Below are 13,595 nucleotides of genomic sequence, written 5' to 3'. Positions count from 1 at the left end.
ATTTCTTGAGGTGACCTTCATATTTCGGCTGTGTTGAACATGAAGGGTATTTATTTCGGACTCCTTCCTTGCATGCTTAGCTAAGTTCTGCTGATGCTATCAGAAATTACAGAAGAACCACTGTGTCAGGAGTTCCCAAATTGCAGTTGGGTCAGAGATCCCAGTGCTGCAATTCTAAGCTGTGTTAGAACCCACTTTTGAAGCTTTTAGTTTTCCAGTGTCTGACTTACATTTCAGATATTCATTCCAGCTGCTGGAAACACTCATAAACTGTGACACCACCACCTGCTGGGTAACACCTCTGTGAAGTGTTTATCTCACTGTAATCACAGGTGTTTATAAGGGATAAAGGACTATATAATTTAAATGAGGAATAGAATTTAGAACCATCAAAGGTCTTAGGTTATGTTTTTACTCTTTGGGGGTTTGATACTTTGTCGTTAGTGGCACATATTTCCCGCTCTCTGTATTGGTGCAATACACATCCAATTACACTCCCCATGGCTTCTTCCAACTAACCATGTGGGTAGAACCTGCAAAAAGGATCTTTTCACAGACAGTGACTGGTAAGCTTTACTTTTGCAGAGATTATGCCCTGCTATAGTAATATCTAGATGCAAAGCCTTGTTATGAATGCAGACAGTTCTGAAGGTAGGAGCTAACAGTAAGAAAAATGGCTTTCAAGGCAATTATTTTGCAGACCAGGGAATAACTGTAGCTGATTTATCTCTGTTTCTTTTCTGTCCAAAGCACATTAATGCAGTACTTTTAGTATCTTCTCAGTGGAAAGAAAAATGGACAAAATAAGAAATTAGTCAAACAGCAGCCATAGGGGACAGGAATCTAGGTCTGGAACTCTAATTATACTCTAGGCTTAAAAGATTTGCATTTTTACTGCAAAGTAGATGGGGTAGATTGTGGATAAAAGGTAAAAGTCTAGACTAAATTCAAAGTAATACAGACCCTCTTTTTCAGGCTTTAATTCAAGAATCTGTGTTGCTGGTTGTGCAAGGACTGCACAGTCATTCCCAGACTACACTGGAAAGGGAAACAATATAGCTCCTGCAATGTTAGCTTCTAGATAGGAAAATGCCACAGATCTTCAGTTAAATAAAAGAGGAGAACCAGGATTTCACCCTTTTTTGTAGTGACCCAAAGGGATATGAGGTACAACTGTAGTAATATTATGAACAGACTCTCAAAAGGTCTGGAGTGTTTGAAAGGCCAGAAACTAGGGAGCTGGTAAAACCCACCACAGGGTATTAATCAGATTTCCAATGCTCCTTGCTACCATCTGGCCAGAAGATAGGTAAGATTCTGATGGAAATGCTGTCTGTTCCTGAGTCTGCTGGTCCTTGAAAAAGAAGCTATAGATTACTCAGTAATTCAACTCCAAGTTGCTTCTATTTCTCCCAGGTGATTCAAACATGGTGGAATAAATCAACCCCTCTTGCAACCAAAGAGATTTGTTGAGCACTATAAACTGTCGTGAAGCTCTCCAGCAGAGAATGAATAAAGCAAATCTGTAGAAAAGCGAGTGCTCCCCAAGGATTTATTCTCCCCAAATTTAAATATCCTCTTTCCAAAGTGCTATCTAGTGCAATATGCAGCCCACCCATGAGTAAATATTAGGTTGTTGCGCCAAGACCTGTCATTTCTGGGGTCTCAAAACCTGCTGCTTTCAAAGCTTCTCCATTACTGTCCATCCTGAGCTATGAATCAAGAAAGATGCACATTTCACTTCTTCACAAGCTCAGATAAGGAAATCAATTTTACTTCATGAAAGACAAAACTACTGGTCTGGAAAATTAATGAATAATTCCAATCACTTTATAGCAAAAGAGTCTCAGTGATTGATCCCAAACCAGACAAAAGCCTTGTCCTGCATCACAAAACTGGGATTCTGTACAAAGGGAGAAGGATACGTAATTGGTGCACATCACAAAAGTGCTACACATCCAGTGTAAGAAGCAGTTTATGCAGGAAAGTCCCAGAAATAGAAACAACTGGTCTCTGGTGAACTGGAAGATAAAAGCTGGAATGCTTATCCAGTGCAAGGATCTTACTTGCTTCTCTTCCTTAGTCTTTCACAAGCACTAAACCAAGCCCTAAACCAACGTTTACCACATTTAAAGAAGATACTTAAGTAGATTCTGTGATTATATCTGACAATTATTTTTATCTAGAGTATTTTTCTGTGAAGATAAACTGCAATTACCTGAAAAACTTAAAATACATTGACAATGTAATTATATTGCAGATATTTCTGCAGTGTTGATATCATCCTTCTGAACAAAGTGATCTTTCAGGACTGTTCATTTGAATGTCTATTTTAAATAAAATAATTAAGGAAATGGATGCAAAACAATAATTCAAATAAACATTTTAGAGGAATGCCATTGGGTTGTCAGCTTCATGTTTAAAAATATGCAATAAAGCCAGAACATCAGAGCAATGCAATTAAGATATGGCTTGCAAATGGAGCATCTATAAGTCATACTTCAGAAAAAACCCCTAAAGAATAGCCTTTAATTTGCACTAGAAGCAAGCCTTAGATGATGTTTGCCTGTGCTAATTTGGTTTGTTAGTGTTTAGTTAAGTCTGAAGTATTGAGATCCAAATCCTAACTTCCCCACAATTGAGAGTATTGCTTTGTTCTTGTGCTTTTCATATATTTGCCACATCAGTCAGTTTTTCTTTGAAGTTTCCTCCTGCTAAACTCATCCTGTGAAGACAGTTTCACCCTCTATCACCCTGCGAATCTCACAGGCAAAATTTTTGGCTTCGTCTTGAAACGCCAGCAAATGTTGAGGGCATGGAAGAAAATCTTTGGGTAAGAGAATGTGCTGGAGAACTCCATTCTCATGTAAGAAAGATGTTATGAGTTATTATAGACATGCCATAGCTGCCATAACTGGTAATAAACTTTTGTTTGTGTTTCTATGAAAAATAAATTGATTCTGTTATTTCTGTGTATTACTGTATCATGGGTCAGTTTCCTGTTAAGTGCTGCAAAGGCCATGTAGACTATTCCCTGCAACCACATCGGTGCTATATTTCTTCACGTTCCCTGTTTTTCCTTTTAGAGGGGAACAGCATACTGTGAATTATGGGGCAGGTGCAAGAGAGCATATGTCAAAATGCTTTGGCTTAGAACACAAGTGACCACATGGATCTGATCAGATTTAGGTGGTTTAAAGAGCATTCATCACTTAGAGCTCTTGCTCTGATGCTGCTGAAGCTTGAATAAGTGGGAGGATGGCCACGGGAGAGAGGAAAATAAAGGCAATGGGGCTGATCTGACTCAGTTACACCTAAGATTAAACAAAAGTCTGGTACCTGGGAGGACACCTCAGGCCACATTTTGCCTGGAGCATGCCAGGCAGTTGAGGAACCAGATACAATCTAAAAAGCCACGCCACGCTTCCTACAGGTGTCCAGCGTGCTTGGGGTTCCATTTACCACAAACAATTTTTAGCTTTAATGGCTTTAAATAACAACGTGTTTGAAATCTCAGTGGGCTGTAGGGTTTCAAAACCAAAATGCCAGAGGAAAGAAACTGGGAGGGTTCTCCTTCTACTCCTGTGTTTGTTGCTGTGTCTGAGCAATTTTAGGGCTGAGCTCTAAAACCCCACTGATACTTTGCTGAAGGATTGTTTACTTGTTGAAGAATTGCTTGTTAAATATAATCACTGACACATATCAAGAAACATTTTCATTAATTGCGTGAGAAAACACCATTACACATTTAAATATTTTAGAAACTGGACTTTCTGTATAGAATGTCTAGATATGTATGAAAAATTACAAGAATAAGAAGTGGTTTGGAAGCTGAACCGATATGTGTGAGAAGTGAATTGATGATGGGCTTCTAGTGTGCTGTCTCACATGAAACATCTGGGATTTGCTATCCTCCTGTTGGCACGTAGTTATTATCCCTAGCAACTCTTTCTGTCAGGATATCTTATGGTAATGCCTGCTAAGAAAGCTGCTTTAGCAGTTATATTATGCATACTATATATAGCAGTGGTATATAATAGTGACAGAGACTCTAGAATGAAGACATTAAAAACAACAGAAACCACAAAAGATTATTTTAAAATGGCTTACAAACATCAATTACATACACATTCTGATAACTTCTGCCTTTGCTAAGGAACTCGGATTTTACAGGCAGTATGATTTGACCTCATTTTAGAACAAAGGGAACATATTTTAGCAGATGTTAACTTGACTGTCAGCTAATAACATGGAAGGTGTTGTAATCCTAGTTATATACAGCACATTATGTCGAATGTAAAGTACCTAAGCATTTTTCAGTATTGATTTCAATACCATGGTAATTAAGAACAGGTGCATATAAATTAGAAGAGAGGCACTCTAATTGTTCCTAATGAAATCCTTTACAATAATAACTTTACGTAATGAAATGCATAATTAAACATTAATGACCAAGATCATTAGTGGCAATTTTATTCCACTTACACACGATTTTGGCCTTAGGTGAAGCCTAATGTTTTAGTAAAGCTGTCATTCATGCTGCAGCTTCTCTGTTTGCTTTGCAACTGCATCATATTCTAGCCTTGAAAAGCCTTCTGGATATTGATTTCTTTTATGGATTTAAAGGAACACTGCTTTCAGATTAACAACATGGGTGGCAAACCTAATGAATTACCCCAGGTATTATGATGAACCAGGAAATCTTGTGGCCAAGCATCTATACAGAGCATTCAGCAGGAAATCCAGCCACCCAGGTAAGTCTGCGTGTTTTAAAATACACTTTGATTTTCTCTAGTGGCTTGAAGTGACACTTGATACTTTTCAGCTTTATTTTCAAATGACTGTTGTCTCCACATTCAGCATCCCACATCCTTTTCTTTTCGGTGTCAGCCACTGAGGAAGACATTGATGAAACAGCTGTTTTTCCACAGCTGCAGTCTTATCCTTTAAGCTGAAGCATAGCCTAGCCTTGTGTTATTATTGCCTCAATATAGGATTGTTTGGGAATAAACTGTACAAGACTTTGCCAGGATGCTGCACGAGATCTGGCCCAGCAATTCCTAAAATTGGGCCAAACAGCAAAGAGACTTTTAACTTACTTATGTGTGATAATTCCTGTCCAACTGAAGAAGAGAGATAACTCATGTTTCACTTGAGCATCTGTGCTTACATTTAAGTAGCTGAGGAGTTTGGGGTCACAGTAATATTTCTACTTGATTACTGATTCAAAATCTTTGCTCCAAGAGATGCCAATTGCACAGTAAGTAAGCAATATTCCTAGAACTGTGTTTGTCCAAGCTTTGTGATAGGCAGTTGCCTTTAATGGCTACAATTCCAAGGAGTTATTTACAGGGTACTTACTTCCTGTAAAAATTCAGTAATCTCTTTAAAAGAGATCCCATTGTATGCCCTTTGCTTGTTTTCTTCAATTGTTTACAATATTAAAAGGTTGAGTTTAAAATAGTAAAACTTATTTCTTCTACAACCAGTATAAAAATAAGAAACAGAAGAATCTCCAAAGGTTTGGAGAGGAACAATCTAAAGCTCAGTAGCTGTGGAGTGGGTAAAATGGGACAGGATATTCACCAGATTTCCAGTGTTTCTTCCTATAGTGATATGTTCAGAATATGTTTTTTCTTACCAGATTCTTAACTATTTGTGCTGCTGCTTAAAAAAAAGCTGAACCAAACAGTGATTTACAGGTACTCCTCTTGTAATGCTGCATAAACTCTGCATAAACTGTCTTCTCTGTTTATTAATAAATCAGTCAGAATCGGTTGAATTTTTTTGGTGCTCTTGCACTGTCCCCATTTACTACATGAAATGAAATACTCTTTGTTTTAATTATATTTGCACTTCTCCTATGGATTTCCCCCCCATTTTCTGTATCCGTACAATACTTCCTATCTGTCCTGAGATGCATAATTTGCGAATCCACAGCCAGAATTGCAAAAACTTACTTAATTGCAAAACTTAATTGCAAAAACTGGAGTGACTGAGCAAATAAAATGGCAGGTGAAATCAAATGGAAATTAATTAAATAAACGATGCATCTGATGTGCATCTGATGTGCAGCAATCATGCATGGAATGATGAGTTCCAGGCTGAACACTATGACTCAGAAATCTTGGTGTTGTGACAGTTGTGTGAAAAAGACAACTTGGTGCTCAGCGAAAGGCAAATGGAATTAAGTACCCTTCTAGTGCCTGTATCTCAAAATAGAGAACTCTAAAAGTGGGAAATATTTGCCAAAACAGAGCTAATCTCAAAATGCCCCAGGAGTGCAAATGACCGCAGGCTGGGAAATAGTAGTTGTACGTATCCATAAACTCTGCCTATTCCTACATTCTTCCCTTCCATCAGAGATGGAAAAGAAATCACCTTTGGCATGATCCAGTACAGCTGTGCTGCATTCCTGCTTTAAGCAATACATTGAGAGACAATATTTTTGTATGGGTAATGTAATGACCAGTAATAGAACTCTGATGGAAATTCTTCCTTAGTTGCTAACAAATTGGGGTTTGGAGGGTCTGTACCCGCTGTTTACCTGACTCTTGCTCTGGTTTCAGCCTGGCCGAACAGTGTGTGTAACTGGGATCAATATATTTGCTGCTGTCCCTTCCTAGGAAAGAATTTGAGAATTGTCAGAGAGTTTCCACTCCTTAAGAAAGCTAACCATATGAGACTATAGCATGAAGAAAACAAATCTCTGTTTGGCTTGCTGCAGACCAGGCGACTGTTCAGTTTTATTTTTACAATACTAATGTAGTCCCATGCTTACACCTATTCTCCTCCTGTGTTTGTTTGGCAAGGAGAATGGCTATTTGTTCATAACCATTTACTAAAACAATTATGTATAAGAAAAGCCTGCTAAGTGCAAAAGTAGGGGCAATCCCTTCAGGAGGTTCCTAAGGAAAAAACTATAGCAAACTGGGAAAGGATATCACAGAAATTGTCCCTGTATTCCTACCTGGTTTCAATGTTCTTGCCTAGACATCTGCCTTTAGCTATTATCAGAGACTTTTGGTCCATCCTCAGCAAGTTCAATTTCATGAGTCTCTGATCACAGCATCTATGTTTGTATAGTAACAGCGGCAAGCTACACTTTCACAGTCTTTTAAGAGCCCAAATACTAGAAGACACTATTTTCAGATAAAAATATTGATATAAAATAATAATTTAGGTAATAACTATAAAGGCCTCAATTTTATTTCAGCATCTTAATTAACTAAATATTATTCTCCAGAAGAAAGAGATTGGGAATCTGATCATCCTGAGTGCATGCAAATCACCCTCATTTCAGTGGGCGGTTTGAGTAGACAAAGAATCCAGGAGCTGGCTTGGAAAACTGGTGGAGAGAGCCCATCTGTGAGGGAGTGGTCAGCTCATTCTCCAGGAGAGAATCCTCACCCAATGCCCAGCAGCTGCTGCCAGCACAGGCTCCAGTCAGTGCCAGCTTCAGGGATGGCTCTGATTAGGCAGCCCACTCCCACTGGGAAAATGAGAGCCTGGAATTGGATTGTGGATACTGCAGGGATCCAGGGAAGGAAATAGGGGCAAAGTTGATGGCAGGGAACTGGCAGCTCTGGCTGCTGAGCCAGAGGGTTGATACAACTGGGGCTGTCTCAAGGCAAATGGCTTCATTCCTGGCTGTAATGGATTGCAATAATCAAGCCTAGAAGTCGTGTGTGTGCATTGCTGTTGCCAAATTAGAGTCTGATAAGAAAGGACAGTTTTCTGGTGCTCTGCAGACAGAAGGTGACATTTTAGCAGCCACCACTGAAGATAATAAGATGCAGCAAAAATCTCCAGAGAACATATTTCTTATGTGAACAGAGGCCACTGCCTCTGGTGTAGTGATTTAACTGTGTTTATGTTAATTTTCTACCACCAGCTCTCTTTTCCTTTTCAATGGGGTTCTAATAAATTTCAGTTTGCCAGTGGCATTTTACAGTGATATTCTTTCCTTGTGCTTTGTTGCTCTTACACTGCTGACATTTACAGAGCATCATTTCCAAAAACAGCTCCATGCAGGTGAGTTAGAGAAAGGAAAAGGACTGAACCTCTCTGGACCTCCTTTGTGAAGGGCTTGGGGGAACAGCTGGATTTCCCAGTGATTTCTGCTCAAAGATGAAAGATTTGAGCTATTTGTTTTTTCCTCTGGCTTATGAAAGTCTGTGGTTCAGCTGCTGGTGAATAGTGTTGGATACAAGACACATCAAAATAAAAATGATGCAGTACTTTTCTCACTGAAAAACTGAGTTTAAAATGATGTTGACTTTTTGTGTGTCTTGAAAGTCTATATACATAGAAAACAAAGTTAAAGGAATATTACTTTTATATGCTTGTGCAAATCAGCAAAAGGAAGATATGCAGCAGCAGGGTGCCTCCTCTTTTATATAAAATCCTCAAACTTTAATTTTATTCTGGAAAGAAGGTCATTCCAGAAGAATTTTCACCAGTAATCCCACTTCAGAGCTTCTTGTGCCTCTAGGAGGCCTAGATTAAAGTTTTATCCAAAAGGAAATTAAAATAAAAAGCCAAGCAATTTTGCCTCTGAGAAGAAAAGCAGTGACATGCTTTAAACAAAAATGTATATACCATAGGCAATTTACTCGGGAAAAACACATTTTAAACGTGAGGAGTAAAAAGCACCTTCAACAATGTCATATGTCTCAGTGTGTGTGTATAACTTCCAAGTCAAATCTGCCTAATCTCATAGCAAAAGAAGGTTTTAGTATTATCAGCAAATGGAAAGATGACATTAATACAGACAATAAAGACAGCATATTCTGATCATGCCTTAGCCACCACAAAGCTATTAGCTCTGATAATGGAATTTTTAATGTTGATCATTACATAATAAAAACATATCTAGATCTGCAGCTTGCTGGTGTTCTGTAGCACAAAAAAAAAATCTTGAATAAACTATTGATTTATGCAAATTTTCTGCATCTCTGAAGGTCATATTTCTCTCTGTTTCTCCCAAGTTACTGATATTCAATACTAGTCAATGATCACACTTGAGTGCTCTTGGATGCCTGCATAGTTCAGCAACATGAAACAAAAACAAAGAATACCCTAGGTAACAAACTTTTACTTTTTTGTAGTTTTGTATGTGACTGCATTCAGTTTTTAGCCATATTGAGGCAACCTCATTTAGCTGTCTAAACCAAATGTATGCTAATTATGAGCTGAGGCACTGTTTGAGTAAAATGAACCACAATATTTCACTGCTCTCTGACTCATTAAAGCAGCACTTCATGTACTGATTCTGAAAAAAATTTTCAGATACACTGACCTTTATTTAGGAAATAATATACTTCAATGGCAAGAGCACTATATCTATTACTAATATTATTATTTACAGTCAAATGAATAAGTAGATTTGGAAAAAATCAGTGTCTGGAACTATTATGTTTTGAAATTTCTGGGATTTTTGTACATGTAAATTTACTGTGCTCAGGAAAGCTGCTTGGAATGAAAAGGGAAAGCAGGTGACATTGTGATGAACATATTGGTGTGATTAATTACCATTCATGGTTAGCCAGATAAACTGCCATGGGCACTCAGAAAGACCCACACTATAAGAAAATAGCAGTTCTTTTTAATGTGTTGTTTCTAAAAGTTTGTAAGAAAAGAAAATGTTTCTAAAACTTTTCAGATTTCTCATTTTGGACTAGAAGTGTCCTGAAAAACAAAGGTTATTATTATTCTGGCAAGTGTGAAGAGTGCCAGTCACACTTGCAAAAAAATCAGGAGATAATAAGAAATGAAGGTTTTTTGTTAGCTATACTGTATCTCTGTGGAAATGCTTTTTAACTCAGTTATGAAAAACTGTGAAACTAATTTCAGAGAAGATAAAGCAGTGGTGAAAACAGGTTTATTTAATGGCATTACGGTGCCATTCAGGAAAGTAAGTATCAAAATTCATATTGTCTTTATATTTTTGCAAAACATACAAGTAATAAATATAAACACCTGCTGGAAGCTGATGCAGACTGAAACATGATTTTTTGCTGGGCAAAGCAGAACTTGGGCCTGTAGTGCAATAAGTAAGTTTTCACTGGCAGGAAGTTTTCCTCTTTCATGAGCATGAGGGTCAAACACTTCATTTAGTCTCAATGCATGAACTGCTCTGTGTGCTGGTACTGAAACCTTGGCTGCTCCCCCATTCAGGCACAACGTTACCATCTCAGCAGCAGCGATATACAGCCACTTACAGCACTCCTCATCCTTCCCCTCAGCTTTACTGCAATACTAGGTAGCAACAGAGAGCATTTAAGGATTTGAAAACATCAGAGACTGGTTTCCTGTCTATTATATATGTATTTTCTAAAAAATGTGTGCCTGCTCCTGCTTTCATTGGGCTTTATTTGTAAACTTTCATCTGAAGCACACAAGTGATTTAACCTGGGCAGTACCAAGCTGAAACGATACAACTGGGAAATTAAAAGACCTTTCCACTCTGAAGAAGAGCAACGTCTTTCACAGCTACAAACACATCTGTAGGAGTGCAGCCGTGTTCAGCCTTGATTCACCTCTACTTCCTCTCATTCTGTGTGTCACATCATGCCTGTCACCTTCTGCATTGTTAAAAGCTTCCTTCACTGTGAATCATCCTTAGTTTTGGACGGTGCCATTGATGATGCACTGGGGTATCTGCCTCTGAAAGGTGACTTATGCCATGTCTGATTTTCTTTTTTTTTTAAGTAGCCCCCCAGTTTCTTGTAATGGCCCCTTTTTGAACATGCCCCCCTGTGCTGCAGCTCTCTGTCCATCCAGAGCAGACACAGCAATCTCTGCTAGCCTGTATTGGACTGTAGGTTGAGTTTGCCCAGTTCTCCTCCTTGCACAATAACAAAAGTTCCCTCTTACTATCTATTTTGAAAGTTCCTTGAGACCAGGAACTGCCTTTTGGCTCTGCATTACTTCAACCTGAGTCTGTGGCAAAATCATGTTTTCCATCTCCATTTTCAGGTTCAACATTGGCTTCAAAGGGAGGAGTACTTGTCTTCCTCTGGTTTGTTTACACCACTTCTCTGGATGGAACTGAGACAGAACAGCTGCTCTGGATAAATTGCTTTAGGTAATAAATTTCCTTTTTAAAAAAAAATTTAGACTAATACAACAACCAGATCAGTTTGTGTGGTTGGGCACCAACCACATTGACAGCATTTTTACAGACTCTCCCAGCTTTCAGGAAGCCACAGGAACCTGAAAATTATTTTAGAGAGAGAAGGTATTTTAGACAAACAATGAAGATAAGATGTGGAGCTGACAGACAAATAGCAAGATCCTGCCAGATATTATGTCTGTTTGCATGGCTAGCTGTTTAAGAAGTAGAAAAATGAGCCTGTCTGTTTTGTTACTGACAACTGCATAATTCACTTCCTAAGTAAACTCCATTAAAGGCATAGCTATGAATGGGGAAGGGCCTAAAGCTAGATTATAGTCTATAAAAGGACTAGAGCCTGATAATTGTATAATGGATAGTAAGCAGCTACTTCTGTTATCAGGAGTAGCAAGAGGTGCTTAGTAAAGCAGTTATTCAATGTTAATCATGGCATACCTTTGTGACAAAGCATTGCTTTCCATGATTTATCCAACCAGAGCACAAATGTTGTTAAATATTTGTAATGAGTTTAAGAAATATATGCAGCTTGTCACTGTTTAATTTAAATCCAGGCTCTGCTGTATAGCTGGAATAATCTTCTCTACTTTTCATAGTCTGCTTTAAAAGAGAAACTTACTATTTCTTTTCATAGCTTTCTGGCAGAATTCCACAGTGCTTTACAGCAACAGAATGTCAAGGAGCTGTATTTCCAATCCTGAGCTGCACTTCTGTGCACACACTTCTGTGTCGTGGTGAAATTCAGAACTGACCCATGAACTTTTCCAGGATAACTGCTTGTTTGACCTTCAGCAAAGGGTTGGAGAAGCTTGGTTCTTCTTCCTGTGAGCAAGTCTTGCACAGTTGCCCCAGTGCTGATGGGCAGCAACCTGCACTGCCACCTCATCTCTAAATAAATAACGTGACTGCACTTCAGTGTTAATGGGCAATGTCCAGGGGTACAACAAGGCAAGAGACAAGGAACAAAGGAAAACGTGGAGGGAAGCAGAAGTTGTCCGATCTCAACATCTTGCAGGAGCACAGAACTGGTCAAGAACTTGGGAGAGGAGCAGGGACAGAGAAGCCAGGTTGTCAGGGGAGGCAGGCTGGATATGGGGATGGAGCACATGAGTTTGCAGCTACTGACATTCCAGTTCCCACTGCCTCGACCTGAACTGGTAACTTGACCTGAGCGCTGCACCTCTTCCTGTTTGCATGGTCAGAGAGAGGTTCGTGTGTTGGAAACAGGTTCCCTCTTACAGGACACAAAATCCAGATTTTTCTGGCAGACTAGAAAATATAAATATTTCTCATTTTAGCTGCAAAGAACAAAGAAGAGATATTTGAAAAGCAAATCTAGCCAAATCCCAGTTGATTTGGATTTACTGTACAAGGATTTACATAATTTTTGAGGAAATATTACTTTTGAAAGCCATGATTTATAACTCAAAAAATGGAATGCAGATTGATTATTTAAATACAACTCAGAGAAGCAATTTGATCACGGAACAGGATTTCAAAATTGCAGTTTTTAATTCAAAGACAGGCTCTCAAAATCAACAGCACTGGGTGCTATATGTGATTAATATTTACTTTAAAATATCATCCATTTTTCTTGCAGATTTGAGATTGATCCACTAAGGATAGAATACACTATGAATAGGAGTGTAAAATTTAGATCTGGGTCTAAACTAAGATTAGATGTGTTTAGACCTGAGTTTTGATGTAGTTCCTTACAGAAATAACACTCAGTTGAAAAGCTGTAATTTGAATGTGCCAGATTTTGATGACATTTATAGTCAGACAAGTTTCTTCGTGACATAAATATTTCAGGACTAAAGGACCTGTGTAAACTTAGATATATGTCTATATGCAACATACTTCCCAAAATATTTGCGAGTTGCATCACTTCATTAGCTTAAAAAGAATCTTGTAGTCTTGAGTTCTGTCCATAGAATTTATCATTGGTTTACTCAGGAAACGTAAAGGATCCACTTAGGGATCACAGCACCAAATTTCAAAATATAAGTGAATCAGAATTACAAAATGTATCTTAGTTTTATATTTTCTTAAGGATTTTATTTCTGTAACACCTTCAGAAATCTCAGATACTCTTTTACTCGCTGTTCAACAGATAATGCTTTAGGGATTAAAATATCTGACACAAAATGCATTTAAATGACTGTATCGTGTTTTTACCCCATATTTAAATGACAGTCCTGCAAAAAAAAAAAAAAAACCAGTTAAAATAGTCACCTCAACATTTTGCAGAATGCTAGCCTGAAAAATGTTGATATGCTGTTTCTGTTCAATTAAAATTAAAAACAACCCAAAACAACCCAAAATGCAGCACATTCTCACCAATGCCAAAAATGCCTTATAAAAGTCACTCCTTGCAGACTGAAGGTAGAATTTGTAATTCTTACAGGAAATTCAAATAATCTTTTCCACTCTACATACAGAAGGCAGTGGAAAGGTGGGA

General features: G+C 38.2%; 1 long non-coding RNA gene across 1 annotated transcript; it reads left to right on the top strand.

Moving 5' to 3' along the window:
* The first annotated feature begins 8,998 nt into the window (after window positions 1-8,998).
* Window positions 8,999-13,386, top strand: LOC125328760. Its single transcript, XR_007204851.1, has 3 exons — window positions 8,999-9,085; window positions 10,981-11,089; window positions 11,769-13,386. It is a non-coding gene; the product is annotated as an uncharacterized LOC125328760 (long non-coding RNA).
* Window positions 13,387-13,595: the final 209 nt, after the last annotated feature.

This window comes from Corvus hawaiiensis, chromosome 7, assembly GCF_020740725.1.
Source record: "Corvus hawaiiensis isolate bCorHaw1 chromosome 7, bCorHaw1.pri.cur, whole genome shotgun sequence".
Classification (NCBI taxonomy): Eukaryota; Metazoa; Chordata; class Aves; order Passeriformes; family Corvidae; genus Corvus; species Corvus hawaiiensis.
Note: the sequence above shows the minus strand (reverse complement) of the source record. Positions and strands in the feature narration are given on the sequence as shown.